General features: G+C 37.9%; 1 protein-coding gene across 1 annotated transcript in view; it reads right to left on the reverse strand.

The window, feature by feature from the left end:
• Nucleotides 1–14,506, reverse strand: part of LOC127422453 (numb-like protein) — a 91,098-nt gene that overhangs the window by 50,870 nt on the left and 25,722 nt on the right. The window lies entirely within an intron of this gene.

Raw genomic sequence — 14,506 nt, forward strand, 5'->3', positions numbered from 1 at the left:
AACTTTTTTTCTTTCCATAACATAGACAGTGAGGGGAGGCTGAAGAGAGAGAGAGAGAGAGAGAAGAGAGAGAGAGGGAGGGAGTAACAGAGGAGCGTGGGTGGAGGTGATTAGACTTAGGATGGTGATGACACACTTTCAGTCGCCCATCTGCAGTTGTCTGCGTTGTTGTATTTGTACTCTTGCTATGTTCTTTAGCTGTACCTTTGTAGGCAAGTCAGTTCACTCTTGTGGCCATATTGGTTATGTTATTTCCAGTCCTGCAAGTATAGCACCTGTCTACTTGAATGATGAAAGACAGAAATTTCTAAAACTATAGTTCCAAAATATGTTCCAATAACACAGGCCTATTTCAAATCAGGAACATAATCTGACAACAACAGTATCATAAATTGTGCTTCTTTAGTTCAAATTATGCAAAAAAAAAAAAAAAAAAAAACATTTCAGGCTGATCTAACTAATGCGCATTCACTTAGAGTAAACAATCAGCCTATTAATGCTATAGTTATGAAGAAAGACCCTATTTGGTGGGATACTGCTTAAGATTTTTTCTTTTGTAGCAGAATGCCTTCCAAAATGTAAAATTGTTGATGCAGTAAATGGAGACAACTTGCATATATCTGTATGTCATTTCAGTAATTGAAATTTCAAATGTCATTACTTAAGGTAATGAAATTTGAAATAATCTATTTATGCTTGGACAAACATCTACATGCTGCCACCAAGTCATGCTGGAATGTTTACAAGATGAGTGCACATGAATGCCACCACAATTTTGTAATTAAAAATGGGAAACTCGCTGAGTAGGGAGTGTGTAATTTAAAGAATCATGGTTGAGACAAACTGGTATTAGTCATTGCGGCATGTAATTTCTGCGCCACTAGTGGCACCAAACAGAATTGCAAAAATAATTAAAACATTTTAAACAGGTTTCACAAACACTACAACCATCTACCATTGTTATGACCAACCCAATCTCATAACAAGTCTCAAGAATAGTGCGAGATGGCAAAATCGTAAGAATTCATATGAGTTGGATCGTACAAAAAGTAAGACTTGTGCTGTTGTATACCAAGGAAGAAAGAAAAATAGCGGTGTTTTGAAATAACCCCTAACCCAAATCCCAAACCTAAACCTAACCACAATGAAGTGTAGTACTGTACCCAAACCCCAAACCCAACCACAAGTTTAAAGGGGTCATGTCATGCATTTTTTTTATTTATTATTTTCCTTGAGGTTCACTTATAATGTTAGTAAAGGTTTTTGCACAAAGAATAATATAGTATTAAATGATCTTTTTCCACCCTGTCTCTAGCCCTCTGTCTGAAATGCTGAGATTTCTGTAATCTGTATTACAGAAATCTATAATAATGTATTCTGTATAATGTGTATTGAGCTGTAATGGACAATCGGCCAGGATGTTTGCCTCTGTTGTATGGCCGCTTCATTAAACATCCAGTGTAATGGGAAATATGGGATGTTTGCCGGGTGGGGAGTAGGGCTGCAACTAACAATTATTTTGATAACCGATTAATCTAACGATTATTAGAACGATTATTCGAATATTCTGCGATTATTACAATTTAAAAATTTTCTAAAAAATCCTTAAAACAAGATACATTTACTTGAGAAGCAACAAATAAGACTTGGTGCCAGACGGGCTGGTTTGAGTATTTCTGTAACTGCTGATCTCCTGGGATTTTCGCACACAACAGTCTCTAGAATTTACTCAGAATGGTGCCAAAAACACAAAACATCCAGTGAGGGGCAGCTCTGTGGACGGAAACACCCGATTACTATCGTACCATGTCTGCCAAACATGTTGAGTGGTCCAAACATCATCTGCAGCCTGAAACTGAACTTTTGGTCAGATTTTAGGAGTGAATGCACTTAACTGCACAGAGAGCTATAGGATGCTCCCTTGCACCCTACTTAGTGAATGTTTTAACCTTCAGTGTGCTGTCTGTCTGCACTGGCCTCAGAACAGTTTGTAATGCACCTTATTTTCATCCTAACTCCATATAAAGCCTCTGAAAGCAACATTTTCAGCGTTTGGATGAACCCACTCAATCTCAATGTGATAATGCACAGTAAATATAGGATTTCTAGGGAAAAAATGTGCTGAAGTACACATTAGTGTACACTGTGTTTAGCATTGTTGCATTTTTCGATAAATCGCTCAAATTTGTAAAAATGGCATTTCGGATGAAACTAGAGACTCCAATCTTTTTTCAAACTTAATTAGGTTTCTTACCAGATGTAGCTTTGTTGCTGTTTCTCCCAAAGACAAACTCTGCTGTAATCGGCACCATGTTGTTTTGTCACGATTCGGTATGTCAAAAGTTTAACACTTTACTGACAGCCCAGAGACTTCTGAACTGAGATCAGTCGGTTTAAATTAATTTACTTATGCGATGCATATAGCGAAGTCAAAATACAACATCCATGCATGTCTACATAGGGTCGCACAAGGTTAATGAGGTAACAGGCTTGCACAACAAAACTACATTTTCCGTAACTCTCTATAGCAGCACAAATATGATAAAATATATAAACCATCAATTACTGACCTAATGCCTGTCCACTGTGCTTTAATTTGTTGCTCTAGCACTAAAAAAGCCTTCTTTTTTTGTCGAAAAGTAAAGAGATAAATAAATGACATTGCCCAGTATGTCAATTTTATTACAACCAAAATCTCTTGAATGATAATTACAATTTTTAAACTCGCAAATGGAAATTTCATAGGAGATTTGAACGCAGCATAACTCCTGTTCCTTATTTCAACTGTAACTCTTTTAAATACAGCGGTCTTCATGACTGCAGTCTGCATGGCTGCATAATAACATCACTTATCTTTCAAATCATGCTGCTGCAGTTTTTTCTAGACTGGAATAGGGGAGTTTCTTGGCCGGACTGACTGGTGGAGCTTCCCTCTGGTGCTGAATCGATCACGCTCAGTTGATTGAACTTGTCCTAAATTCTCATGACCCAAATGAGTCCACCAGCAGAGCTGGATCAGTGTATTCACATAAACATTTAACCAACCCTCCATGTCCTGCATTCTGTATTGCTATTTTACAAATTTAATAAACAGAGGTGTCTTGAACTTGACAGAAGCAGCACATACATAAAAAAAGCCTCATAAAAGTATTTAGGCCCTTAGAAATGTACCCAATTTAATGAATTACAAATACTAGGGCTGTGCGATTAATCAAATTTTCGATTTCAATTTAGATTATGGCCTCTGACGATTATGAAAACAAAATAATCGAGATAAAATGATTATTGTGCCGCATTCCGTTTCGCAATGTTCTCGTTGTCTTTTTAAAAACTGTGCGCCATTTTTCTTTACAGCGGTGCACTTTCGCCCCTCCCTAAAAGGCCAAACTCACTCCCCAACAGGCTGTGGCATTTTTAGTTCAGCTCAAGCCAAGATGACAGAAAGAGAGCCTTTGGTCGACAAGAAAGCTAAAATCATTTCAGCCGTTTGGAAACAATTTGGTTTCAAGGAGTCCTATGTGGAACAAAAATAAATAACGTGCAAGATTTGCTGCATGGTGGTGTCTGCACCACACGGAAATACGACCAATTTGTTTAACCGTCTGAAATTCAATCACAAAGTGGTTTATGACCAAACTATAAACGAACAAAAAACAGAGAAAAGTAAAGCCCCGTCGACTTCTTCCACCGCAACACAGTCATCGATTAAGGACACTTTTTATAATGCAACGTCCTACCCATCCTGCTCTCACAGACATAAAGAAATAACAGATGCCATCACATTCTTCATAGCAAAAGACATGTATCCAGTTAGCACTGTTAGCAACCAGGGATTCAAGAATCTGGTAAACACTTTGGACAAGCGTTACGCGATGCCATCACGATACAATTTCAGCAGAGTTGCACTGCCATGAGGAAGTTGCAAATGATGTGTCTACAGCCAAATACTTTGCCACTACAACGCACATATGGTCAAGCCACACCATGGAGCCTTACATCAGTCTTACAATTCATTACATCGACGCCGATTTCATTTGAAGAAGTGTCTCCAAATGGCGTTTTTTTCCTGAAGACCACACGGGGCAAAGCATCGCCCATGGACTGAGGGAAGTGATGGCTGCAAGGGGCTTAAAGGAGGACAAGCTCGTCTGTATCACTACGGACAATGCCTCAAACATAATGCTGGCGGCTGACGTCAATGGATGGATGAGGCTCCAGTGCTTCGGGCTTCACTTAGCCATAGGTGAGTAGGATTCCTTCCTCCTGATTGTGCGTAATATGTAATTTTAACAACAGCAATAAGAATAATAAGTAACTAACTTGGTCAGCTACTCTGTGATGATCTCTCTTCTTTTCTCTCTCACACAATAATAATGATATATATTAATAATAATAATAATAATACTATGTAATTAACATATGTCTTGTGAGCTACTCTGATGATTTATCTCTCACTCAAACACGCACGCGCACACACACACCAAATGCCAAATTATACTTTATTGAAGGTTATGATGATCATCATGACACTAAATATCCCCGGTCTTTTCCAACGACCGAAAAGTCAGACATCTCATCCCCTAGTGGCAGGATATTGATGTACTGGAGGCCATCAAGAAGTCTCTCAGCCCTATGGTTGAATTCACAGATGCACTTTCTGGGGAGAAATATGTAAGTGTGTCTTTTTTTAAACCAACCCACCACCTCTTCAACAACTCAATATTGGCAGTGTAGGAGGATAACACAGACCTCACCAAAAGCATAAAAAATAAGTAGTGGACTATCTCAATGACAAATACAATGACACACTCAACACAAGAGCTGCTTGACATGGCCTCTGCCCTGGACCCGAGGTTCAAGCTACAATATATCAGTGAAGACAATCGAGGGTCCATCCAAGCCAGACTGACAACTGAGATGAAGATGGTGATGACTGTCATGGTAGTAATAATAATAATAATAAATAAAAAAAGAGATATGACAGTAAATAAAATTAAGTGAATTAATGTGTTGTCAAATTGTTATAATGTAATTCTAGGTATGAACATTAATAACCATAACCATTTAGTCAGATTAAACATGTCATTCCTATTTTCTTTATCATATATGTCCACTCCAAGGAGAAGGCCCCTCTTGAGACAGCAGTGATGCCTGCTGATGACATGGAGGATGCTGTTGGACCAAAGAAGAAGAAGAAGAAGAGCCTGGGCAGTTTCTTCAAGGTCACTGTAGGCAATGCTGCAGGACCTGCTCTGCAACAGGATCAGGCCATAGCTCTTGAGCTACAGTCCTACCTCCAGGCAGGGACACTGGATGCTGAGGAGGACCCACTGGACTGGTGGAGGGAATCCCGGGCGCTCTAACCAAGGCTCTCCAACTTGGCAAGGAAGTACCTGTGCATCCCAGCCACAAGTTCCTCTTCAGAGAGGGTCTTCAGCACAGGTGGAAATATTGACCTGCCTGCGCTCATCTTTGAAACCAGACCATGTAAACAGGCTGGTGTTTCTGGCTAAAAACCTTTAAAAGGTTACTTCGATCAGCCCTACCAGCATTAGCCATGTTGGCCTAAATCATCCTTTAATTTCTTTCTAGTTACTGACTGGAATATGTTGAATATAGCTTACCAAAATGTTTAATATATAGGAGTTTTAAGTAGGCTGTGGCAGTGCACTACAACATATTTGATATCATTTATTTTGGGCTAATTTATTATTTATTTATCATTTTTATATATTGAATAAATGTTTAGTAGTTTTCAGTTGGTTGTGGAAGTGCACTATAACATAGATAGATAGATAAAAAATAAATAAGTTTCAATCAACTATCTATCTATCTATCTATCCATATATATATATATATATATAATTTTGTTTTACATATTGTTTTTCAGTTGAATTATATTCAAGGAAATCCACTGTTAAAAATTCAATAAAAGTTCAATAAATGCATGATGTTTCCAAAGTCAATGAGTAATCGTGTTTAATAATCGTGATCTCAATACTGACCAAAATAATCGTGATTATGATTTTTGCCATAATCGAGCAGCCCTGACAAATACTGCATTTTAGTTATTAGTAATTTAACACATAGTTATTTATTACATATCTTGCTCTTAATGGAGCAACTTAAGGTCAACAACCCAATGGTGATAAACACAAGAACTTTCTCTTGAGAACATTTTGCTCCCCTAAACGTATTTGTTAGTACATATGAATTCATTTATTTGGCATACACTTTTACCTCAAGCAACATTTGGGGAACACATTTTTACCAGTCAATGCATTCCCTGGGAATCAAACCCATGACCTTTTAAGGTCGTTGCTACGTTGCTACCCTTACAAAGGTGTACTGTGGTGGTACTATGGTAGAGTGATGCTATCAGGTACTAATGTCATATTAACTGTATTTAGGCCTATACCGTAGTACTGAAATTCAGGTAACATGGTGTTTACATGGTACTCCGAGGTACTTCCAAGAATATGCTACCACCATTGTACATGTCCAAAAAAAAAAAAAAACACTAATACCATTGTACCATGTTTAAGCCATGGTAGTTTCATGGTATTTTTGGTAAGTTTTTGTAAGGGCAGTGCTATGCTCTTACTAGATGTACAGGTCGAATAAAGCCTACTCTCTGATATGAAATTATGAATGCCTTAGGACCTAAAAACATTCACTCATACATACAGTAATCATTTGTTGGGTTTATTTGAGGTAAGTTTCAGGTTTAAGTCAAATTAATAAACAAGATTTAACTGCCCTGTTCTGGTAAATCTCTGTTAAATCAGAGTAGGTCAATGTTTGAAAAGTGGGGTCAGATTTATGTGGTTCGACTGTATGGGACTAGAGAGCGACCCAGAGCTACAATGATTCAGTGGCACATTGCCCTCTACCTGCACTGAGAGGCAAAATGACAAAGGCCTGCGTATATTTACTGCGCCTTTTGATGATATGCAACACAAGCTAATTTTTCAGTGGAGTTTCATGTGTACCTCTACAGGAAATATCCATATTAACCAATCATCATTGTGAATGTTGTGTGGAACTTTCTTTAGTTGTGCATATTTAATTTGCAATTTCATTACATAATTTATTTAGTATGGCTTTGCTGATACAATTATTAATTGATGAATCTGTGATCTCATAATATTGAATAGATTGATTTTATTTATTTGTGTGTTCTCATAGAAAAAAACAGTTCGATTAAAAGGAATGTTCTAGGTTCAATACAACTTAAGATAAATTAAAAGCTTTTGTGGCATACTGTTGATTACCACTAGGACTGGGTATAAATATTGATTTTCTGATGCATGGTGATCTTCATTTGAATGATCTCGATATCGATATCGATTTTTAAATCCCAAGATCGATCTTTTACTATATGCGCACACGCACTATGCGACTAAACATGTCTGTGTTAGCCACTGGCTGGTAAATGTTCAGATTTAACTAAACAGTGATTGAGTAGTACGAAGCATTGGCGAAGAAGTTCAGCATCCTTTCACTGTGTGTTGAGACTTAAAGATTAGACTTAAAGTTTGATTTGACTGGTTCCATGTTATATGTGTCCAAAGACTGATTAATTATCCTTTCTGTTCTTTACAGTCAATTGTTGATCAAAAACAAAAACAAATTTTAGCACAGATGAGGTTAAGAAGCAATTCGAGTTAATATGTGCTAATTTACAGAAGCTCTTCACAGAACTGCCGGTTTTCTTAAAGAGACAGTAACAAATTGTAGCACATGTTATACAAATGAATGTACTGTAAATATTTGTAAATAGTATAAATTATGCATTAAATAGGGATGCACCGATACTGGTATCAGAATCGGTTCCGATACCGCACTCATGTACTTCTACTCGTACTCGTAAAAATGTTCCGATACCAAAAACCGATACCATCTGATGTAGGAATGTCATTACATAAACATTCAGTACACAAATTAAAATCACATGATGTCCTAGTGAGATTATTTAACAGCAAAAGTTGTGATTTAATGAGATATAAATAGATAAATAGCACGTGCAGCATTTTAAATATGAGTGCTTGTGAATGTATGGAGCCGGAGTTGTGCTGACATAGAAGTATATAAGTTAGATAGGTCTATGTGTAATATGTTTATATATGTTTATATATGTAGCACCATGGTCCTGTGAGGCACGACATTACATTCCCTTGTCTCTACATATAGCGGAATGACAATAAAGCTCACTTGACTTGACTTGAAACTGCTTATACCTTTTAGAGATCCTTGACTCATACACGGAAAACACTATTATGAGCATCGCATGCTCTGTTTGTAGCAGATGACAGCAGGCAGAGCGCTAATTTGCTTTTAGCACGAGTCCTATACAGACTACATATTTATTTATATAGCAGCTTTTCGCGGTATAATAATTACTGTGATTCACGTAGTGACCTGCTTTTCCGGATTGGGATCTGCCATCATTACGTCAGAGCTCCTTGGTCTAACAACACAGAAACACTTCAAAATAAAAGCTCTGCCAAAATAAAAGCTCAATTTAAATGAAAAAGTATGACAGAAATAGATCACTTCTATATAGTTACGTAATATTCACTGTTATACTAATAATAATAATAATAATAAATCAATAGTAACTGCATTATATTTAAGCAATATCTCACAACTGTGATGCTCTATTATGCAGCATTTTATTTGACAAAAATAACTCCAATGTTGTATTTAGGATTGTGCTGTGAGGTTCTGTATAAAATCATTTTATTTGATAAAAAAATAATACAATTTCATGTTGAAAATGTATTACTATACTTTCATTTGATTAAAGTTTTAATTAATGTATTTATTCAAACACAATTGTAATGATAAAATTGAAATACATTGCTGATATTGAGTTCAAGAAAAAAAAAAACAGGTATCGAACTCTGTATTGCGAGTACTAAAAAAAGTATTGGTATTCGTACTCGTTCTCAAGAATGAACATCCCTAGCATTAAACAATAAACATGTAACAAATCATATAATATTTATTGATGGTATACATGGATTTTAATATTTTTAAAAAGCTAAAATGTGACCCAAAATGATGACAAATAAAATATACTTCGTAAAATTAAAATTTCTGTGCTGTACCTAGTTAAAAAGGCCTCTGTAAAATTAACAGCATTAGCTGAGAGAAATTTCTTTCATATGTAAGCAAAATAGACATTATAACTGAAACATACCCTTAGAAATTGATATAAAATCAAATAGAATCAAATTTAAATCGGAATCAAATCAAAAACTCTGTATCAATACCCAGCTATAATTGCCATAAAAAATGATTTTGATTAGAGACTAAAAAAAGCACAAATAGCGGTTACAGTAAGGCACTTACTATGAAAGTGAAAGTGAGCCAGTCCTGAAACTTTAAAAAACACAAAAGCATAGCCATAAGATGTAACATAATACATGTTAACATGATTTTAGTGTGATAAAATGACTTACTTACTAACCTTTTCTCCCTTACAAAAAAAATCTAATAATCTAGTAAACTAGCCGCAAATTTCATGACGACGTAATGCCGGTAAACCCTGAAATCATAACAATGGTAAATCCCTCATTTTACTCCATTAAAAATCATGTCAAAACATATAATACATATTATCTAGTCATATCAGTAGCCTGGTTTAATTTACATGTAGCTGGGCTGGCTCATTAATGTCCAATATGTTGAGATAAAATGACTAGCCAAATAATAATCATTTTATCTCAGTAACCCCCCTATTATCTGAAACTTTTGCTAATTGAGTAAACTAACTATGGCTGATTGTAAATAGCACATTTTTACAATATGGCTGAAAAATACTGCTTTAGCACTATGCTGCAAACGCTGCAATATTGGCATGTGCAACATAAACCAAAAATTACTGACTAAACTTTTAAAATGTCTGTTAACTTTTTGTTCAAATGTGCTTCAAATGTGGCAAAAAAAAGCCAGTGCAAGGACCATAGCCATCTACAGTATAAATACTGCTTAATAAGCTGTGGCATTTCCCCATGCAAAGGATTTCTTGATGTATCGAATTATGACGCATGTATTGTAATGTGTGTCACAGTTGGTGATAACCAACCCAATTCTTTAGCATTCTAAAACCATGCTGAGTGTACTAGTGCTGGTGTGTGTATGGAGCCATCTTCTTAGATTATCTAAATAAAACCTCCAGTTATTGTTTTCCATGTCAAGAGCACATCTCCGCAGCAGAGCTTCTGGTAATCCTAACAGAGGGCCAGGCCGCAACTTTTCTCTACTGCCCTGCATTCAGTCCCATCACCATGGAGGGGAGCCCCAGGCTCATGCGAACACGCTGGCCTTGCCTGCCTGTTTTCAGAGCCTGAAGGCAGATCAAGCTGCCCATCTGACTCTCAAGAACTGATATAGTGCAGCCTAGAGCCTCCAGTGAGCTGAGTACTGAGACCAGTAGAAATTAGGAATGTGCAAAACTACATACAGTATTTTCAAACTTGACTAGTCAGTGGATTCCCTGAATGACTAGTTGACTAATCTGTCAAAAGAAAGCCCTGTGTAATTAGGCTGGTTTTGGGTTCACCTGAGCTGATCGGGCATGCTTTTTAAGGGGGTGTTTACATAAGATAAAATATTTGCATTTGATAATAGCCTAATGCAGCACAAAGATATGGAAACTTATTATAGACCTCCTTGACTTGTGACTCCTTGAGGTTTTTTTTTATTTTGATTTAAATTTTTTGAGCTACGATATTCACATTTTATAGTTCTAAACTCTTATAGTATATCATCAAATATACTATATTTGCCATGTACCTCTTTCGGCTGCATGGCAACTATCTCCCATGGCAACAACTCCTACAAGGGGTGTATGGGGTGAGTACCGATGCCTGATGGTAAGAAGAGACTACAAGCAGCAATAAAATGGAGCACTATTACACTCCATTCTCCCCCCTACCCTTCTAAAACCAACCAACAGAACAACCAAACCAGACTGAGTGTCCAGCTAAAACCAGCAAACCAGTTTAGGCTATTTTAAACTGTTTTATTCAGCACAGAACTCCATTCCTGGCATTTGATGGTGAATATTTCCTTTTTAACTATTCAGACATTAACAAACCTAATAATAATATTCATAAAAAGAACAAAAACACTTTATTTTTATTTGAACTCTCACAAAGATGGCATTTCTTTGAAAATATTTTTAATTAAATACTTCAGGGTGCACAGTTCATCACTGTATGCATAAACTAGAAAATAAATATGCGACAGTGGGACAGGAAGAGAAAGACCAGTGACTGACAAATGTCAGCATGACAAGAACTTTTTCCCCATTCTGATGGTTGATGTGAACATTAACTGAAGCTCCTGAAATGATTTTATGCATTGCACTGATGGCACATGATTGGTTGATTAGATAACTTCATGAACAAGTAGGTGTATTCTCTGCATTTAGCCCTTAGAACCGACCTGCAAGATCAGAATTGCGCCACGCAAACTGCTTTAAGCACAGATTTTGTGGCCGTGTTTGCGCCGGTGCCTGATCTGCATAATTCCTTTAGCAAATGAGGCACTAAACCAAATAAAAAAGATGATGTCAATAGAACGTAACTTGTATTGAACCTTTCCTTAAATACCAACTATTATTATTAGACTTGCACAATCAATGCAGACGTATTCAATCTTGGTGCGATGACTCAAGCATGTTCTTTCTAGATTTCTGCCACACTGGTAAGAGTGAGTCAGGAATAGTGAGTGAAAATGAGGACAGGCCCACAGATGGCCCACAACAGGGCTGGGACATGCCAAATGGCTGCTCCTTGACAGCTAGTGGCATCCAACACAGGGAGCAGAGGTGGACAACTTTGTTATGGTAATATAGAGGGACAGCTGCCTGGGGTCATGGGGTGAATCGAAACGTCTTTGTAGGCGAACTAAGCGAAGCCTGTTCGCCCAGCAAGTAAAAATTAGCCTTTAGGGAGTTATCATCAGTTTTGTTGAGAAATTGAGAAAATGTAATTCTTACAGTAACATTACAGAGAAATAAAATTAAAGTGGGTAGAATAGTTCAGATAATTTGGACTTGAAAACGTTTGATGATAGATGTTTGAGATCGTACTGAAATGTCTGACTTTTGATTGCAGACTTTGGATTCTTAGCAAATCTGGTTTGAAATATTTTTGAGATGTGAGAGATTAAAGGTCTTATCAGGAGAAGAAATCTAAGAAGCAGGATATTTAAGCAAACCATGCAGAAAAAAAAGCCTAATGGTGTATTCAGACCAGAGGCGTCGAGAGCGTCAAATCGACTGGAAGTCATTCATTTTCTATGGCAGCCAGCGTCTCTCGGCGGCGAGGAGCGTCGCGTCCGTGGCCGGCGCGTCTTGGGCGTTGTGGCCGTCAGAGGAAAGTTCAAGTGCGGGCAACATTATGGTAATGAGCTTTGACGCGGTTCGGCGGCAACCTATTGGAATATAGAAGTGCTCCACTCTAGCGAAGTCTAGAGAACACAACAGCGTAAACTTTGGTTCCCACCAAACAATAGTTCCGAAGACAAAATGGAGGAGAAACTAATTATTGCCGTGGCGGGTTTTCCCGTAATATACGATCTGTCCCTGTTTGCTTACAGGGATATACATTTTTAAAAAACGATGCGTGGAAAAAGATCTCTGAAATTGTTGGTGTGCCAGGTGAGTTGATGAAGTGGATATTATGGTTTATATAATATTATATATAATATATTGCATGCTAATTTTCTGATCAATCGGTAACACATTTATACCATCAGCGTTTGTCTTTTTATATTTAATTACTTTCTGCCATCGATCGATTTCTTACTTTCACATTTAAAAGATTTCACGAGGATATACGCTACTTGTGATAGGTCAGCAAAAAGATACCGGTCGACATGTCTGGATGTTTTGCGGCGCCTTTAAATATAGTTCACAAAACTAAGCATTCTGAACGAACATTGCCGCCTATTTCAACTACGTCAGAGCATCCACGAATCTTCGATAGCGTTGTTGGCAGGGCAGCCAGAGTGAATTTTGATGCTCTCACCTCCTCTGGTCTGAACACACGGTAAGATAAAACCAGCCTAAGCTGGTTACCTGGTCTTAGCTGGTCTCCCAGGCTGGTCAGACTGGTCTGTTAGCTTAAACCAGATGATTTAAGCAGTTTTTTTCAGCAGGAAAATCTTCAATTGCTATTTTTTTAACCTCATTGGTGCCTAGGAGAAACATTTGAGATGTTAAAGAGATCTCAATTGTGATTTCTCTCCTATGGGATGGAAGGGATTCAAGACACAGCTCAGATTCTTCTGGGTCTATGTAGAGGAATATTCTGGGATCAATACAAGTTAAGCGACTGCATTTGTGGCATAATTTTAATTAGCACAAAAAATAATTTCGACTCATCCCTCATTTTCTTTCAAAAGAAAAATCGAGCACAAATCGAGGTTATAGTGAGGCACTTACAATGGATTGAATGGGGCACATTTTTGGAGGGTTTGAAGGCATTCAAAGCAGGAATCACAGATGGCCAGCGCGTCTCATCTTTCAGTGGGTCCCAGCAAATAATTAGCAGAGGTATGCTGTGCTCCCTTTGTCAGCACGTGCTTCTGTCAAACACAAGCGTGTGTCAGTAACAATGGCAGGACTACAAAGGCCCAAAGCATAGACTCCCTGCCACCACCACAACTGCTGTGAATTGCCAGGCACGTGCAACTTGTCACGGCTGGAACAATAGGGAAGGGTACTGGGTGGTATCAGGCTGACACAAGGCCAACCCTCAAGGTATCTGGTCAAAAAGCTTCAGAACCCAAATTCTGCCACACCCTAAAATGAAAAATCTGCCCTTTACTCATCACCATGTCTTTTGAAACCTGTATAACTTTCTTTCTGTTGAAGAATATCCTGGGCCTTATTTTCCATATAATAAAAGTGAATGAGGACTTTGGAAGCAGGGTTAATTCAGTGGAAGTGGGGTCACTCCAAAAGAAAGTAACAGAAAAAGATCCTAACAGCTGGGACAGATCTATAGGGATACATTGGAGTCAGCGTGGGGGAGGTGGAGTGGCAGAAAAGAAATGGGACAGGCAAAAAAAGATGGGTAGAGGGGCCACCTTTCTAGAAGCCTGACAGGGGGACTTTGTTACGGCAGCTGGTTGAAGGGAGGTCAAACCAGCTGTGCTTCCACTGACCCCATAATACCCCGCCCGCTCTACTCCCTGAACCAACACAGCCAGCTGTATAATGGAGGAGTTGGGAGGGTTCAGTGAGTTTGGGGAAGGGTTCCACGCAGTGCCCCACTCTTAGAACACTTACATATCTCACATCTAAGTGCGTTATACACTGTGCTCTTAAAAAATACACTATGCACTCGGCCATCTAGTGTATGAATTTTCTAAATGTACTATCGTCTCAAACAATAAAAACATTAAAAAATGTTTACTACATGGAAGCATTCGCCGCATTTCAGTTGACAGAGGTTTTGTTTCAAACGCTCCCGATGTGTTGACG

This window comes from Myxocyprinus asiaticus, chromosome 31 (genome assembly GCF_019703515.2).
Source record: "Myxocyprinus asiaticus isolate MX2 ecotype Aquarium Trade chromosome 31, UBuf_Myxa_2, whole genome shotgun sequence".
Taxonomy (NCBI): Eukaryota; Metazoa; Chordata; class Actinopteri; order Cypriniformes; family Catostomidae; genus Myxocyprinus; species Myxocyprinus asiaticus.